The sequence below is a fragment of the Mobula birostris genome, chromosome 29, assembly GCF_030028105.1.
Source record: "Mobula birostris isolate sMobBir1 chromosome 29, sMobBir1.hap1, whole genome shotgun sequence".
NCBI lineage: Eukaryota > Metazoa > Chordata > Chondrichthyes > Myliobatiformes > Myliobatidae > Mobula > Mobula birostris.
The window spans coordinates 15,687,204-15,705,002 of record NC_092398.1 but is presented as its reverse complement, the minus strand read 5'-3'; the positions used below and the strand labels follow the sequence as shown (position 1 = coordinate 15,705,002).

Below are 17,799 nucleotides of genomic sequence, written 5' to 3'. Positions count from 1 at the left end.
CCGTTGCCCTCCAAAGTAGAATTTTTAATTTGAAAAGTAATCAAGATTACCATCCTTAAACAGTGCTTATGACGGGACTAAGTACCAGGTAAATTGTACACACGTAGCGACCCACTTTCTAGCACACACGAACCGGCTCACAACAACGCGCGCAGACAGAGGGCCGGCTCCAAAAAGGGCGCCAGGACATCTTCATGAGCAGCGGCAAAATCCCGCCGCGGAAAAGGTCTGGGAATATGCACAGTAGTCCCGCCCAGGGAGGGCAGGAACGGGAAGGCTTTAAAGCAGGCCGCGAAGTTTGAATAAATCTCTTTCATCGCAACTCCAACTCACCGACTCCGTGTGGTTATTCTAGCGCTGTGTGTAGCACACCGCTACACACGTACGTTTGTGAGGCGTCAAGTCCCAGGTTCTTTCCTGAACCAGAAAAAACGCAAACATTTGTGCACATCAGCAGGAAGCTCTGGCAATCAATTACGTCGTGGCTGAACAGATTGTCTAGCCAACTGCTCACTTCCACCGATCTTATCAATATGACACTTTTTGTTAATAATTTATTTCCCGTCTTGTCAATGATCGAGGACTCCGTCCGCATTTTTCCGGACCAATACCGCGGTTCACGATGCGCAGGGAAAACAATGCGATCATCCGATTGGCGTGAAGAGTGAATGACTCGATTACTTCAAACCATGTCTTGGATTGTAAGATTCTCCATCATCAGGCGACGTTATCAGCCACTTGAAATGACTGTGGTTATCATTGTACCGAGTGCGGAGATAATGCAGTCTCTGGAAACAAAACATTTTTACTTATATTTGGTCACTCATCAGTCGAAGGCCAACACGCTAGCATCGCGCTGTACAGCCCACAGGCACAGACTTCAGTGCAAAAAGTGAACTTCCTGAAAAGAAACCTGCGATTTATGAAACAACAAAAAATCTTTCCTGCGCTCCCTTTTCTTTCACGCAGCAGCAATTTCGGTCTGATCAGAAAATGTTGCGCGGCATTTACCTCGGATAAAAGGCGGAGCGACGCTGATCTACCGCAGCATCCGCGCCGTTCCGGGAAAGATCCTGTGAGCGGTTTTCGGCCTAACAATCTTAAAAGCACAATGCCACTTCCTGCACGTTGACTGCAGAGCGCGGGATTCCTAGCAAATTCCTCAGTAGAATTCGTAGAAGAACCGATGTGTCACTGTTTCTGCTTGCGAGGATTTTCATTTTCCTCATGAAACCCCAATTAATTCATCTGATTGGAATGACATTCTCAAATTGCTCCATGAACCAGGCATCCTGCCGCAACATTTCTGCGGCGCTTGAGATCGCACGCGCCGTTGCTTGCGATTCTTCTCCGTTTAGTAATGTTATTGGCGGTTGCAGACCAACGTAAGGTGCAGTACCGACACTTACAGTATCATACAAAGATATCAAAAACTTTTCCTCCAGAAAGTCTTCCACCACCGTCCCATTCACATTTGTGTCTCTATAACCCCACTTAGCCCGAGCAGCATTAAAATCCCCAACTATTAGCAAATTTACTTTTAGCATTGCTTTGTAAGGGAAAGAAAAGGAACATAAAAGGAAAAAAAAAGAAAAAGACGAAATAAAAGTTTACACTTCTCTGACCATTATCAATATGTCTTTGCAGTCTGGGTATTATTTACCCTTCAGTGACAGAGGGTTTATTTGTTCGGAGAGCCGACAGAAGGTTCTATGGACGAGAACAAGGTTTCCGGATGGTATGTTGCCTCCCAGGTTGAGGGGTCAGGGACATCATGATCGAGTCCATAACATTCTTCAGGGGGAAGGTGAGCAGCCAGAGGTCGTGGTCCAGTTGGTATCAATGGCGTGGGTTAGAAGAGTGACGAGGTCCTGCAAAGTGAATTCAAGGTGTAAGATGCTAAATTAAGGGACAGCTTCTCCAGGGTGGAGATCTCCAGATTGATGCCCATACAGTGTGCTAGCGAGGCTGAAACAGGAAGATAATACAGATTAATACGAAGCTGAGGAGATGCAGAATGAAGTAAGTTTTCCCTGCCATCCGCGTGAAAGTGCCGTATCTAGAATATAAAACTGAAGACCTCAGACATAGCTAGATTGCAGTATCAGTGGGACATCACCGACCGTTGTGTATTCTGCTTTACAGCAACATGTCCCAGTCCTACGCACTGGAAACAGCTCTCCAGCCCGAGGGTTACAACATCCATTGAATGGACAGGACGGCAGCATCAAGTAATGACAGAGCTAACGGTGTTTACTTCATGATTCGTTCATTATGATGCTCAGATGTGACAGCCCTGTTTCAGACTTGTTCCTCAAACCTAGAACGGCCATTGATCAGATGCCATTCATTCTACCTACCAAGGAATTTCTTTGCCAACATTCTAGTACTGATGTACATTCCAGCCCTGACAGTCGTCAAGCAAGCACTAGCAGAGCAGAGCACCACGATCAACAATCACTAGATAGCGCACTGTGACACCTTCTTATTCATCCCGAGGGTCTTCAGCCAGGTCATTTGAGAAAGTCTCCGACCAACAATCACCAGCATGGCACGGGCTGAGCACTCGATCACTGTTACACCATCATAGAAAATGCTTACCGTGTTATGCCGCACCTGCACTTTGGCACATCCGAAAAACAAGCTGTACTTCTACTCCCAGCAGAATATCACAGACTGAGGATGGCAGCAGCAGTGATGAGGACCGTGAAGTTAGGATCAAGCGGTGTGGATGAAGCTTTACAGCACTGCTGTCATCGATGTACTAGACCGTATTTAGGCATTGATATTAGGATGTGAATGAATCTACCACCGCTGTCACCGATTGCCTTCCTCAGGGGAGCAGACAGACGATTTTGTGGACGTGAGAAGGACATCCGCATGGTTTGTTGCCTCCCTGGTGCCAGAGTCCGGGATGTCTCTGACCGAGTGCACGACATCCTGGTACGAGAGGGAAAGCAACCAGAAGTCATGATACATGTTGGGACCAACGACATAGGCAGGAAGAGGGGTGAGGTCCTGAAGTGTGAGTTTTGGGAATTAGGCAGAAGGCTGAAGAACAGGACCTCAAGGGTGACATTCTCAGGATAGCTGCCAGCGCTACGTGACAGAGATGGTATGAATTGGAGGAGATGGCAGTTGAATGCGTGACTGAGGAGTTGGTGCAGGGAGCAGGGTTTTAGTTTTTTAGATCATTGGGATCTCTTCTGGGGAAGGTGGGACCTGAACAGATTGGATGGGTTGCACCTGAACTCGAGGGGGAGCAATATCCTTGCAGGTAGGTTTGCTAGCATGGTTCGGGAGGGATTAAATTAATTTCCGAGGGGGATGGGACTCAGAGCGATAGAGCAGTGAAAGAAAGGCATGGAGTAAAGCCAGATCTAACGTACAGTGAGGCATAGAGGAAAGAGAAGCAGAATAAACGGTGTAAAGACAGTAAGGTAGAAGGGCTGAAATGTGTGTACCTCAATGCTAGAAGCATCAGGAACAAAGGTGATGAACTGTGAGCTTGGATACATACATGGAATTATGATGTAGTGGCCATTACAGAGACTTGGCTGGCACCAGGGCAGGAATGGATTCTCAATATTCCTGGATGTCAGTGCTTTAAAAGGGATAGAGAGGTCGGAAAAAGGGGAGGAGGGGTGACATTATTTGTCAGGGATACTATTACAGCTACAGAAAGTGTGGGTAGCGTAGCAGGATCCTCTTTTGAGTCAATATGGATGGAAGTCAGGAACAGGAAGCGAGTAGTTACTTAATTGGAGGTATTCTATAGGCCCCTGGTAACAGCAGAGATACAGAGGAGCAGATTGGGAGGCAGATTTTGGAAAGGTGCAAATATAACAGTGTTCTTATCATGGGTGACTTTAACTTCCCTAATATTGATTGGCACCTGATTAGTTCCGAGGGTTTAGATGGGGCAGAATTTGTTAAGTGTGTCCAGGATGGATTCCTGTCACAGTATGTGGACAGGCCGACCAAGGGGAATGCCATACTAGATCTAGTACTAGGTAATGAACCGGGTCAGGTCACAGATCTCTCAGTCAGTGAGCATCTGGGGGACAGTGCCCACCGCTCCCTGGTCTTTATAATTATCATGGAAAAAGATAGAATCAAAGAGGACAGGAATTTTTTTAATTGGGGAAAGGCAAATTATGAGACAATAAGGCTAGAACTTGCGGGTGTGAATTGGGATGAATTTTTTGCAGGGAAATGTACTATGGAAATGTGGTCGATGTTTAGAGATCTCTTGCGGGATGTAAGGGATAAATTTGTCCCGGTGAGGAAGATAAAGAATGGTAGGGTGAAGGAACCATGGGTGACAAGTGAGGTGGAAAATCTAGTCAGGAGGAAGAAGGCAGCATACATGAGATTTAGGAAGCAAGGATCAGATGGGTCTATTGAGAAATATAATGAAGCAAGAAAGGAGCTTAAGAGGGGGCTGAGAAGAGCAAGAAGGGGGCATGAGAAGGCCTTGGCGAGTAGGGTAAAGGAAAACCCCAAGGCATTCTTCAATTATGTGAAGAAAAAAAGGAAGACAGGAGTGAAGATAGGACCGATTAGAGATAAAGGTGGTAAGATGTGCCTGGATGCTGTTGAAGTGAACGAGGTCCTCAATGAATACTTCTCTTCGGTATTCACCAATGAGAGGGAACTTGATGATGGTGAGGACAATATGAGTGAGGCTGATGTTCTGGAGCATGCTGATATTAAGGGAGAGGAGGTGTTGGAGTTGTTAAAATACATTAGGACAGATAAATCCCCGGAGCCTGACGGAATATTCCCCAGGCTGCTCCACGAGGCGAGAGAAGAGATTGCTGAGACCCTGGCTAGGATCTTTATGTCCTCTTTGTCCATGGGAATGGTACCGGAGGACTAGAGGGAGGCGACTGTTGTTCCCTTGTTCAAAAAAGGTAGTAGAGATAGTCCGGGTAATTATAGACCAGTGAGCCTTACGTCTGTGGTGGGAAAGCTGTTGGGAAAGATTCTGAGAAATAGGATCTATAGGCATTTAGAGAATCATGGTCTGATCAGGGACTGTCAGCATGGCTTTGCGAAGGGCAGATCGTATCTAACAAGCCTGATATAGTTCTTTGAGGAGGTGACTAGGCATATAGATGAGGGTAGTGCAGTGGATGTGATCTATATGGATTTTAGTTAGGCATTTGGCAAGGTTCTACACGGTAGGCTTATTCAGAAAGTTAGAAGGCATGGGATCCAGGAAAGTTTGGCCAGGTGGATTCAGAATTGGCTTGCCTGCAGAAGGCAGAGGGTGGTGGTGGAGGGAGTACATTCAGATTGGAGGATTGTGACTAGTGGTATCCCACAAGGATCTGTTCTGGGACCTCTACTTTTCATGATTTTTTATTAGCGACCCGGATGTGGGAGTAGAAGGGTGGGTTGGCAAGTTTGCAGACGACACAAAGGTTGGTGATGTTGTAGATAGTGTAGAGGATTGTCAAAGATTGCAGAGAGACATTGATAGGATGCAGAAGTGGGCTGAGAAGTGGCATATGGAGTTCAACCCGGAGAAGTGTTAGGTGGTACACCTTGGAAGGAAAAACTCCAAGGCAGAGTACAAAGTAAATGGCAGGATACTTGGTAGTGTGGAGGAGCAGAGGGATCTCGGGGTACATGTCCACAGATCCCTGAAAGTTGCCTTACAGGTGGATAGGGTAGTTAAGAAAGCTTATGGGGTGTTAGCTTTCATAAGTCGAGGGATAGAGTTTAAGAGTCGCGATGTAACGATGCAGCACTATAAAACTCTGGTTAGGCCACACTTGGAGTATTGTGTCCAGTTCTGGTCACCTCACTATAGGATGGAGGTGGAAGCATTGGACAGGGTACAGAGGAGATTTACCAGGATGTTGCCTGGTTTAGAAAGTATGCATTATGATCAGAGATTAAGGGAGCTAGGGCTTTACTCTTTGGAGAGAAGGAGGATGAGAGGAGACATGATAGAGGTGTACAAGATAATAAGAGGAATAGATAGAGTGGATAGCCAGCGCCTCTTCCCCAGGGCACCACTGTTCAATACAAGAGGACATGGCTTTAAGGTAACGGGTGGGAAGTTCAAGGGGGATATTAGAGGAAGATTTTTTTACTCAGAGAGTGGTTGGTGCGTGGAATGCACTGCCTGAGTCAGTGGCGGAGGCAGATACACTAGTGAAGTTTAAGAGACTACTGGACAGGTATATGGAGGAATCTAAGGTGGGGGATTATATGGGAGGCCGGGTTTGAGGACTGGCACAACATTGTGGGCCGAAGGACCTGTACAGTGCTGTACTATTCTATTTTCCATTTTCAACCCGCCTGGTTGAAGACCCTCGGGAAGATCAAGAAGGCATCAAGATCTGAGTGGATGAGCACATGGCTTCGAAATCGGACAGATTTTCCCAAACTCAAACCATACTGAATCAGAAGATTAAGAGACTGCTGGGGTCGAGATCTGTGGTGTGTAATCACATAAGAGCTCTAGGTACTATCTACGGAAAGCCGTACAGCGAAAGGCCAATTCATGTCACATAAAATGCAGTTTTCTCTTCAGTAAATTTATCTTTCTTCACTAAACACTTTGCCAGTGAGTTTCGTAAATCAATGGCAAGCAAGGTGGCCTTCTACTGTCGAGTGATCAAGTAATGAGTAAAAATGTTTTTGTTTCCAGAGACGGTATTTTCTCCGCACCCGTTACAACGACAAACACATTCAGAATGCGAGTGGTAGATAACGTCATGTGATAGTGGAGAATCGAACACTGCAAGACATGGTTTTAAGTAATCGAGTCATTCACCAACACACCAATCAGTTAATCGCATTTCTTTCAGCTCGATGTCATCCGCGGAACTGATCAGAGAAAAAAAGTTCGGAGGAGACAGTGTCCTCGATTATGCATAAGACAGGAAATAAATTGTTAGCAAAAAGAAAGCGGCCTGTTGATAAGATCGGTGGAAGTGAGGACTGGATAGACAATCTGATCTGCCATGATGAAATTGAATGACGGGGCTGGGTAATCTACAACCTGCTGAACTGTACAGAAGTTTGCATTTCCTGTGGTTCAGGAAACAACCTGGAATTTGTCGCCTCACAATCACTCAAGTGCCCAGTTCACCTGGCATCTCCACACCGCATGAACACTGTTTGAAGATGTTCCTTAAACTAAAAACCCGGACTTGGGGGGCAACCGGCAGAAGAGTGCTGGCGGAACAATTTCTGGTGCGGTGCAGATGCAAGTCAATACAAGTTAATCATAAAGCAACTTCATAAAATCTGTTTCAGTCACATTGGAGGTTCGTGGTGGTGATTTTCAGAACGGTTTTAAATATCCCAGAAAGGGCTGAGTGTAGATATTCGAGAACCGTTGTCAATGTGAGTGTTTTAATTTGAAATGTTGGGTACAGAAGCTGGGATTAGTTCATGTGAATGAAAACCTTGCAATATTTTGGAGTACACGCGCAAGGGTCGCTGAATGTGACAAGATAGGTCGATAGGGAGTGATTTTACTCTTTGCATCCGCTGGAAGTGTGAATATTTAGCCCTAGTATCACATGTGTATGCTGAGATTACTCTCACTGAAATCTAGCTGCCTCCGGCAGTTTGAAGAGACAACTCTGTACTCGTGTTCCCTTTGGTCTGCTTTGGGTTGGGAAAAATAGAAAATGAATGAAGCCTCAAGCACGGTGTGTGGGAGAATGTTTCAACGCTTCCGCCCACGACATAACTCTTTGAAGGGGGCCATGGTGAAGAAAGGCACGTTACTGTGTAATGATGAGGGCGAGGTAGTGTGGCCGAGCGGTCTAAGGCGCTGGATTAAGGCTCCAGTCTCCAAGGAGGCGTGGGTTCGAATCCCACCACTGCCATGGCGAGTGCACGAAACGTTTTGCAGAGCTAAATGTAAGAATGGCAAATCATCATGACTACGATTGGTGTCATAGCCAAGTGTATTACTCTGGGTCTGCCGAACACTCCAGATTGGCTAGGGCATCTGTGGGTGGGTGGGATTCGTGGCTTCTACTTATCGAAAGTAGTGGGTGAAAAAGTAATTAACATCAATATGTATTCTGGCTCATTTCTGTAGCGCCGTCTGGCCGGTTTCTTGAAAACAAAATGCATGGAACTAGTCGGAATTCAATTGAAGAGAGGTTTGAAACGCAGTTTTTCAGTAAGACCAGGACAAGTTTCAAAGGTTTCAAAGGTACATTTAATGTATACAATATACATCCTGAAATGCTTTTTATTCGCAACCATCCACGAAAACAGAGGAGTGCCCTAAAAAATGAACGACGGTTAAATGTTAGAACCCCAAAAGTACCACCCCCAGCTCCCCTCCGTCTCCCGCGTAAGTGACAGCAAGCAGCAATCCCCCCTCCCCCACCGGCAAAAGATCATGGGCACCCGCCACCGGGCACTCAAGCGTGAGCAAAGCAACAGTAAAGACACGGACTTGCAGTTACCTCAAAGACTTCGCGTTTCACCCTGTACTCGACATACCACAGGCTCTGCCTCTGCCTCTGTCTCTCTCTCTCTCTCTGTCTCTCTCTCTCTCTCTCTCTCTCTCTCTCTCTCTCTCTCTCTCTCTCTCTCTCTCTCCCTCCCTCCCTCCCTACCTCCGTAGTAAGTTCATTAGGCAGATCACGGCCGCATTTTGTAAAAGATTGCTCGCGTAAAACAATCTTTAAAAACTGTAACAGAAAAAATGCTATATCAGGGCAAAACAAGCTAGTGTCATCTATTTGAAACCGGCATTATGTTTCTGAGACACATAAACAATCAGACCTGTAACAATGTTGATGAATTTTATACACTGTATCATTATTCCGCTCCTTTTTGAGGCATTGTGCTCTGTTAGAGGGTAATTTGTGATTTGCAGTGCTTTGCTGAAAGCCGTCTTCTTCACATGGTAAATCAACTCATAACTTAAAGGTTCCGCTGGGAGTTGAACCCAGGATCTCCTGTTTACTAGACAGGCGCTTTGACCAGTTAAGCCACGGAACCCTCGCGTTGTCCAGCAGCTGGTATAATGATAGTTCACTTGCACTAACTCTTTTTCGTCTGCTAGCGAGAGAAATGCTTCAGATTCAGACTGTCACCATAAGATAAAACAAAGTAAACCGTATTGAGACTCATCAAAATCCATAATATAGGTTCCTATTCTCACCACAGTTCACAATTTTCGGAACATTGCTTCAATTCACAGACACGCAGCCGGGAGCCAGTGACCGATTCACCAGCCCTGAAGCCTCATGAGAAGTGCAGAAGGATTGTCACCGCTTCGTCACGTGTTAATTGATGAGTTTAAGCACTTCTTCAATCAATGTGGCGGGTGGTTTCATGCAATGTGATCGTCCTGGCTCTTTAAGCAAGGAGGATTAAAGCAACATCTGCGCTGTGAGGATGAGTCACAACTTTGAAGCTGGGGAAGAACCATTCAAGAGTTGGACCTGGAGGCATTTAACCATCAGAGGACAACGACGTAAGAAATAGTCGGAATAACCAAATTTTTAAAAAGGAATTGAAAAGAAAATCTCTGACATATCTATTCGGTATTTTCCAACAGAATAGATAAGGCCGAATGATTGGGTAGAGTAACTTCGTATTGCAGGATGACCCTGGTTAATGTGCGCAGAAATGTTTGTAAGGAAAATTGAATAAAGCTTTCGCTTGCATTAAACAGAGAGAAATGCAGTAAACGGGTGTGACCGTTTAGGGAGGTTGGACAAGTCGGCCATTCTGAGCATTGTTGTTGAGTCTTTTTGTCAATAGGATGAGGGAATAAAATTGCCCAGAGTTCCTGATGACACTGGGTTTGGTGTTAATGTGTGCAGGAAGAGTGACAATACGCTGCTTGAGGGAAATACATTGCCCAGCAAGTGGATACCTTGCTCGGCCTTTCCCAGTGGGAAACGCGTAACATGACTCAATAGGGGAGAAATTGAACGGCAAGACATCTCGGGTCAGATATATGGATTCACTTTTTTCGGTGATATTACTGAGTGTCAGAGCAAAATTTTTGAATTTGTCAAAGGTACCGTGCACACATGCATAGCAATAACTGGCTTAGGTCCTGATACCTGTACGGACACTTAAACCGTCTGATTCTGGGATCCACTCACATTGTATCCGCTAGGAGCTGCCATCCAATGATATGAGTCCCAGAATTGTACAACCTCCACATGAAATTACCGTCTATAATGTTCTGTTTCATTTATATAACTGATAAGCTCGTGTCGGTTTACGATTCTCTCATTCCCGTGGAGAATTAGACCGAGGCAGTCATCTAAGTATGGAGTCTGTGCGAGTAACGTGCAAGGGAAAATAAACACCGCAGGGAATACTTGATAGATCAGGCAGTATCTGTGAAGAGTAAGAGAATTCTTTCAAAACCTAACTCCTTTGGTTGTCAGTAGCAGAAGAACATAGCCCAGTTTGGTGGATTTAGTTGCCCGGGGAGAAATATAAAAACATTTCCTGCAGGGTGCATTCTATTAGTATGATTAATCCTTGAGTGCGGCAAGTCAATTGTCAATTATCCTAAGAGAAAAGTATTTTAAAGAAATACAAGAGACAACAAAAAAAAAAACTGAATGCAAGATCTAGTGTGACTGTTACAATTATAGAAGGGTGGGTATTGAGGCGAAGAATTCATCCTGAAAATATAAGAATTCGTTTAATATGGCAAAAGCTGCCACTGAGCCGAGTTGATCGTGCTTACAAGCTTTTGTATCTGCTGCCCAGGAAGGAGAGAAGATGTCTAGGGTGGTAGGGGGACTTCGATAATGCTAGCTGCGTTCTGGAGGCAACAGGAAGGGTCAACATTATGCATGGGGGAGAGGCTGGTATTCCTGATGGACAGTGATCTGTCCACCACGGGGCTCAAACTAACCCAAACAGATTAGTTACTTGGGACTCGTCATAACTTCTGGGAGATGAGAAATTGATAATCAGCATGTAGATATTGTGACAAAACTATCTCTTCCCACTGATGTGGGAGATTGAGGTGGTTCCTCACTTTGGTACATTTCTACAGGGGTTTAATACTAGAATTACCGATCCATTTATCATGAGCCAGAATATTCCCATATTTCTCCTTCCTGGCGGTGTTGTAGCGTCCAGGTTAGGTCCTCGGAGATAATGACACCCAGGAACTTGAAATTGCTCACTCTGTCCACTTCCGATCCCAATATGGTTTGTGTTTCTTCGTCTTACCCTTTGTGAAGTCAGCTCTTCGGTCTTGCTGACGTTGAGTGCGAGCTTGGTGTAGCGACACCACTCAACTATCTCGCTCCTGTACACCCTTTCATCAGCACCTGAAACTCTATCAACAATGCTTGTATCATCATCAAATTTATAGGTGGCATTTGAGCTTTGCCCAGCCCTAAAGTCATTGGTGTAGAGAACTAGAGCAGTAGGCTAAGCACGCATCCCTCTGGCGCACCAGTGTTGATTGCCATTTAGGTGGAGATGTTATTTCCAATCCACACCGATTGTGGTCTTCCGGTTTGGAAGTCGAGGATTCATTTGCAGAGGGTAGTACAGAGACCTAGGTTCTGCAGCCTTTCCATCAGGACTGTAGGCTCTATTGAGTATATTGATTCGGGACGGTGCAGACATCGACCACCTTGGAACCCAGAAGCCTCTGCGTTTAAAATCTGCCGAGGTTGACCCATCTTTTTCAGCCCCACCGTCTGTACTCGGGCCCCGAAGAGCGTTCTGCTGATGAGCGAAGAAAATGACGCCATTTCGACAGCGCATGCTCATCGTTGTAACCGTGACCAGATAGAAGGGTTTCTCGTGCTGGGGGGTTTCTGGGTACAGAGGCAGCCATGGCTTACACAGCCAGCGCTTTCCCTGCCATTCTGTTATGCGTGTTTGGAGGGGCAGGCGGACGGAATGGGAGTGGATGGATCTCCCAAACACCGCCGATGTTCAGCTATCTAAATCCAAAAGTTAGGAACTCGGAACAATTAACATAGTTCCGAGTTAATCTCGAATGAAGAGTCGTCCTTTGAGTCAATAAAAATGTGAATAAGTACTGCGTGGGAAAATTAAAAAAGAACAAAATCCTTCCATCGGCTTTACTTCTTGAGAAAATCACATTTGTTTTACCTTCTGGACCTTTCTACCCATTAGTACATATTTTGTACCATTCTCACTAGGTATTGGGTAACAAGTGACCTGTAGCTTTCACATCACTAAATTGCCACTCTGCAATGAGAAACCCTACTGTCCTTCCCTTCGTATTCATTAGCATTGCCATTAGTTCACCACCGTCAATCACCTGGGGAGGGGGGCAGTGGGGGTCAAAGTAATTAGAAAGTCTCCAGGATCAGCCACACAATATAATGTGCTCTTTGTAGCATTGTGGGACGTGAGCAGAAGTTGAAATAATACTGATGGAGACAAACTGAGTCAAGTCACAGGTTGATGTTGGGCAGAAATTGCCTATTCTGATACAGACAGGAAAGCAGAGAATTTGAGGCTCAGTCCAGATGCCTGATCTGTGCCCAGTTAATAGATGAGGAGCTGTTCTTCCAATTTGCGTAAATCCTCAGTGTAACGGTGTGATGTCATCGCTCACCATAGAGATGGCAATGATCTCATCCGAAATATTGTCCTTCATGCATCGATGTATTTTGTAAATCTTTTTACAGGTTAGAAACAGCAAAGAGTTTGTGCACAGGAATCTCAAAGACTACAGGTCAGTTTTGCTGTCGCTGTACAAGTATTTAAGGAGAGACCAGAAATTTCCCTTCTAGCACCAATATATCTGTTGTGAATCAGTTGAGATGAAGAGGTATCTCGTGTCAGCTGGAAGCCTGCTTTGTGTCTGAAATGGGGTTTTCTGTTTTGACTTTGTATAATCCACTGGAGCTGGGATGCTGTGAACACAGCAGCATTTGCTCACTGGAGATTACTTCCTGAACTGCATTGACTGGGCGACGGATTCACTACATCTGACATCTGAGTTGATGAATTCCCAAAGAGTTGAATACAGAGAGATATAATTCTCCGTCTCTCAGTGTGGGAAGGGATTTTTCACTCAGCGTTGCCCTGAACATCAGTGAGGACACACTGAGGGGAGACCATTCGCCTGCTCTGTGTATGGGAGGGATCTATTCACTCATCCAGACTGAAGATATATCAGCACGTTCACACCGTAGTGAGATGGTTCACCTGTTCTATCTGCGGGAAGCGAAACATGCAGTCGTCCAAGCTGAAGATGCACCAGAAAATTCAGATCGGTGAGGGATAGTTCACCTTTTCTGTGTCTGTGAAGAGATTCATTCACTCAGCCCACCTGGGCTATCAAAAAGTCAAAAGGTACGTTGACTATCATTGCGAGAGGTTTTGAATTGAAGAGCAGGGAGATTCTGCTGCAACTGTACGGCATACTGGGGTAAATCCTATCAGACCCTGGGGACTTATCCACCTTAATACTCATGAGGAGGACCAATGCTTCCTCCTCCTTGACTTCCAAATGCCTTAACATGTTTATACACTCAGCACTGATCTCCTGGTCTTCCATATTTTTTCACGTGGTAAATTCTGAAGCAATGTAATCATTAAGTACCTGACACGAATTCTCCAGATCTAAGCAAGTGCTTCTCCTTTATCCTTGAGTGGCCACACTCTCTCTCTAGTTATTCTGTTGTTTTTGATGTACGTATGCAATGTCTTGGGATTCACCTTATTCCTCCTGGCCAACAACATTTCAAGGCCCCTCCTAACTTTCCTAATTGCCATCTTTAGTTCTTTTTTGTGTCTTTATATTCCTCAAGTGTTTCATTTGATCTTAACTTCTGAAACTTTACATACTTTTCCTTTTTTTCCTGACTAAATTCATCACCTCTCTAGACATCCAAGGTTCCAGGGATATTTGCGAGGGCTACTGAGGTGACTTTAAACAAGAATGGTTGGGGTGGGGGAATCAAATTAAAGAGACTGGAGAGAGGAGGTTAGTTCACAACAGGGGGGATGGGAACAAGTGCAGAGAGACAGAGGGATGTTAAATGAGGGTAGAAGCAAAAAAGTAGTAAACTGAAAAGTAAAAGTGGCAGGCCGGCAAATCCAGGGCAAAAATCAAAAAGTGTCACTTTTCAACATAATTGTATAAGGGCTAAGAGTGTTGTAAAAGCGAACCTGAAGGCTTTGTGTGTCAATGTAAGGAGCCTTCGTAACAAGGAGGATGAACTAAAAATGCAGATTGTTATTAATGAATATGATATAGTTGGTATCACAGAGACATGGTTCCAGGGTGACCAAGGATGGGAGCTCAACATTCAGGCATATTCAATATTCAGGAGGGATAGATATGAAAGAAAAGGAGGTGGGGTATCATTGCTGGTTAGAGAGGAGATTAACGCAATAGAAAAGAAGGACATTAGCCGGGAGGATGGGGAATCGATATGGGTAGAGCTGCATAACACTAAGGGGCAGAAAACGCTGGTGGGAGTTGTGTACAGACCACCTAACAGTAGTAGTGAGGTTGGGGATGGCATTAAAGGAAATTAGAAATGCGTGCAATAAAGAAACAGCAATGATAATGGGTGACTTCAATTTACATATAGATTGGGTGAACCAAATTGGTAAGGGTGCTGAGGAAGAGGATTTCTTGGAATGTATGCGGGACGTTTTTTTGAACCAACATGTCGAGGAACCAACTAGAGAGCAGGCCATTCTGGACTGGGTATTGAGTAACGAGAAAGGGTTAGTTAGCAATCTTGTCGTGCGAGGCCCCTTGGGTAAGAGTGACCATAATATGGTGGAATTCTTCATTAAGATGGAGAGTGATATAGTTAATTCAGAAACAAAGGTTCTGAACTTAAAGAAGGGTAACTTTGAAGGTATGAGACGTGAATTCCCTAAGACAGACTGGCAACTGACACTTAAAGGGTTGACGGTGGATATGCAATGGCAAGCATTTAAAGATCGCATGGATGAGCTACAACAATTACTCATCCCAGTTTGGCAAAAGAATAAATCAGGGAAGGTAGTGCACCAGTGGCTGACAAGGAAAATTAGGGATAGTGTCAATTCCAAAGAAGAAGCATACAAATTAGCCAGAAAATGTGGCTCAGCTGAGGACTGGGAGAAATTCAGAGTCCAGCAGAGGAGGACAAACGGCTAAATTAGGAAAGGGAAAAAAGATTATGACAGAAAACTGGCAGGGAACATAAAAACAGACTGTAAAAGCTTTTATAGGTATGTGAAAAGAAAAAAATTAATTAAGACAAATGTAGGTCCCCTACAGACAGAAACAGGTGAATTGATTATGGGGAGCAAGGACATGCCAGACCAATTGATAGATAGATAGATAGATAGATATACTTTATTAATCCGAGGGAAATTTGATTTCGTTACAGTCGCACCAACCAAGAATAGGGAAACAGCCTCGGCCTCGCCAAACTGGATAATTCGTTTGTGTGGATGCTGTGTGATGTACCCCACCCCGCCCAAATAACAGACAATACACCAGATGCAATTAAATGATTTACAGTTTATAGATATTACTGGAACTATATAATTAAGAGAGAATAAAATATAAAATGTGCCACACTTATCAAAGTTCAATCTCTTCGTGCACAAAACAGTTGGAGCTCAAGGAACTTCTTCTTCACACTGCGACCCCTCGGACGACCTCGACCGGCCGCCTGGGACCAACAACGGTGGTCGACCAGGCACTCCACACTAGTCCGTCTCCGTCTCCTCGCCGAACGCCCTCCTCGGGGTCCGACCCCGTTCGCGGACATCACAGCACCTGGTCCATCCTCTGACTCTCTCTCCCGCCTTCTGCCCCAAAATCCCGCGCATACAGTATCTTCAAATACACCAAAACCAGAACAACTATCCCAATTGGTTAAAAGCATTCACTTATCACACTCTAAACCAAAACAAGCTGCTAGCGCAAATTTTCTCAGGGTTTAACACAACAAAGCCGCATTCCCTAAATCAACATAACAAAGACGCCATTTTATTTAGCCTCCGCAGTGACATAAAAGTCGAAACCCCCTTACACTCTCCCCCCACCAAATAAAGTCATGTCCTCATGACTTCTAAATAACTCGCCAACCAATCCTGCACACACACATACACAGATCCACACAGTGACAGTGCTCCCGAAAGAGTGGACCTTACTCCGTCCCACGGGCGCTACATAGGCCAACCTATCTAGGAGCTTCTTAACCCTACGAGACCTCCGTACTCCCTCACCTAAACCCAAAAGGCTCAGACACTACTAGGGATACCTCGGGCCCGCTTGCGAACTCCTCTCTCACTCAGGCCACCACTACAACTCGGAGTCCCCTGCCCCGTATCCGGGGCCACGCCTCTACTCCTTCCCAATCCTGCCGCAACTCATACTGCCCAGAGTTAACCCTCCCCACTACACCTGACTCAGTGGGAGAAGGGCCAAAGGTCTCTTCCTCAATCACGGGGAATTAGCGAAAGGCAGCAGGTACCACCTGTGCAGCACATCATCCGTTGAATCCGTATCCTCCCTCATTCCTTCGATCGGTAGCTGCTGTTTGAGTTTCTCCACACTGAAACATTTGGCCGGGGCTACCCCTTCAGCCTCCTGCAGTCGAGATATCAGCTTCTTCGGGGACGCCTTCAACTCTCGCCACAGCCTCAGGAGTTCTGACTCAGGGTTCCTGGCCATCTCAATCTGGAACACAGTTACCCCACCAGCTTCTTCCACCCTGAGCTGAAAAGTAGCAGTTAAAGAATGTTCAGCCTCCGGTTGTTTCTTCCTGAGGACGTCTTCCGGGTCAACTTTCACTTTTTCCACTTCATTTAAACTCGCGATAGTCACCTTCAGGTTCCTTTCAAGCGTCCGTCTCCCTTTCCCGAGATCTGTCCTCCATTTCATCACCTCCTCGGCAGTGTAGTCAAACTTCCCTCCCTGGGCTCTCGGTTTTTTGTTGACCTTAGTCAGAACACTTCCTTGATCTTCCCCAACTTGTAAGTCTTCCAATCTGTTCTGAATGGACGTCTTGAGTTTCTGCTGATCCTCTCGAAGGTGGGTCATTGTTTCTGCTCGCTGGATTAATTCATCAGTACATGACCGCAGTGTGGTGCAAATCCCCTTGCTTCCCTGTATCTCATTCAGATTGACGACCTGAGTTTCCATCCCCCGGTCCACCACCGTCTGTCCCAACACCAGGAAGTTCAACTGGTATGTCGGGTCATTTTTCTCACATTGCACCAAACTCCTCCGGCCAAAAATTACTCCACATTTGACACTTCGCTTCGGTCGCCCGGGCTCAGCCATTCGCCTCGCCTCATAGTACCCCCAGGCGAATCTAAGCTCCAGGCGGTCATCCACATACACTAAAACTCCACACACCTTCACTTCCCTCATGGTCTTCCTCATGCCCTGCGGGAAGGATGCAGGGTCTCCGGATATGCCCTTGGGCATCTTTTCGGAACGGAAGGATCCTAGGGAACTAGTAAAGGCCATCTTCAGCTCAACAGCCGCACTCCTCAGGATCTGGCAACATCCACCCCTCAGATGCAGCACATTAAACATCGCATAATCCACACAAACGCTGCCTTCACCTTCCACGCCGCTAAGGTCCAGTTGCCACGACCTCTCTCTCACTGAGGTGTCTTCAGCGGTCAACTCCCCTCCCTCGTGGTGGTTCGGCACATCTACTAAGAGGGTCTCACCCTTAGCTACTTCCCCCAAGCCGTACCACCGCTGGGTCTCGTTTAAATTCGGTACTGGCTCAAGGCTGCTACACACGTCCTAAGAAGTAACTCGACACGCTGGGTGCCCAGAAAATGCCTCCATGAACTCCA

General features: G+C 45.7%; 2 non-coding genes and 1 pseudogene across 2 annotated transcripts; 1 reads left to right on the top strand and 2 right to left on the bottom strand.

Moving 5' to 3' along the window:
- Positions 1–17,799, bottom strand: part of LOC140189847 (histone H2AX-like) — an 836,563-nt pseudogene that overhangs the window by 598,513 nt on the left and 220,251 nt on the right.
- Positions 7,778–7,859, top strand: trnal-aag (transfer RNA leucine (anticodon AAG)). Its single transcript has one exon. It is a non-coding gene; the product is annotated as a tRNA-Leu (tRNA).
- trnat-agu (transfer RNA threonine (anticodon AGU)) lies at positions 8,921–8,994 on the bottom strand. Its single transcript has one exon. It is a non-coding gene; the product is annotated as a tRNA-Thr (tRNA).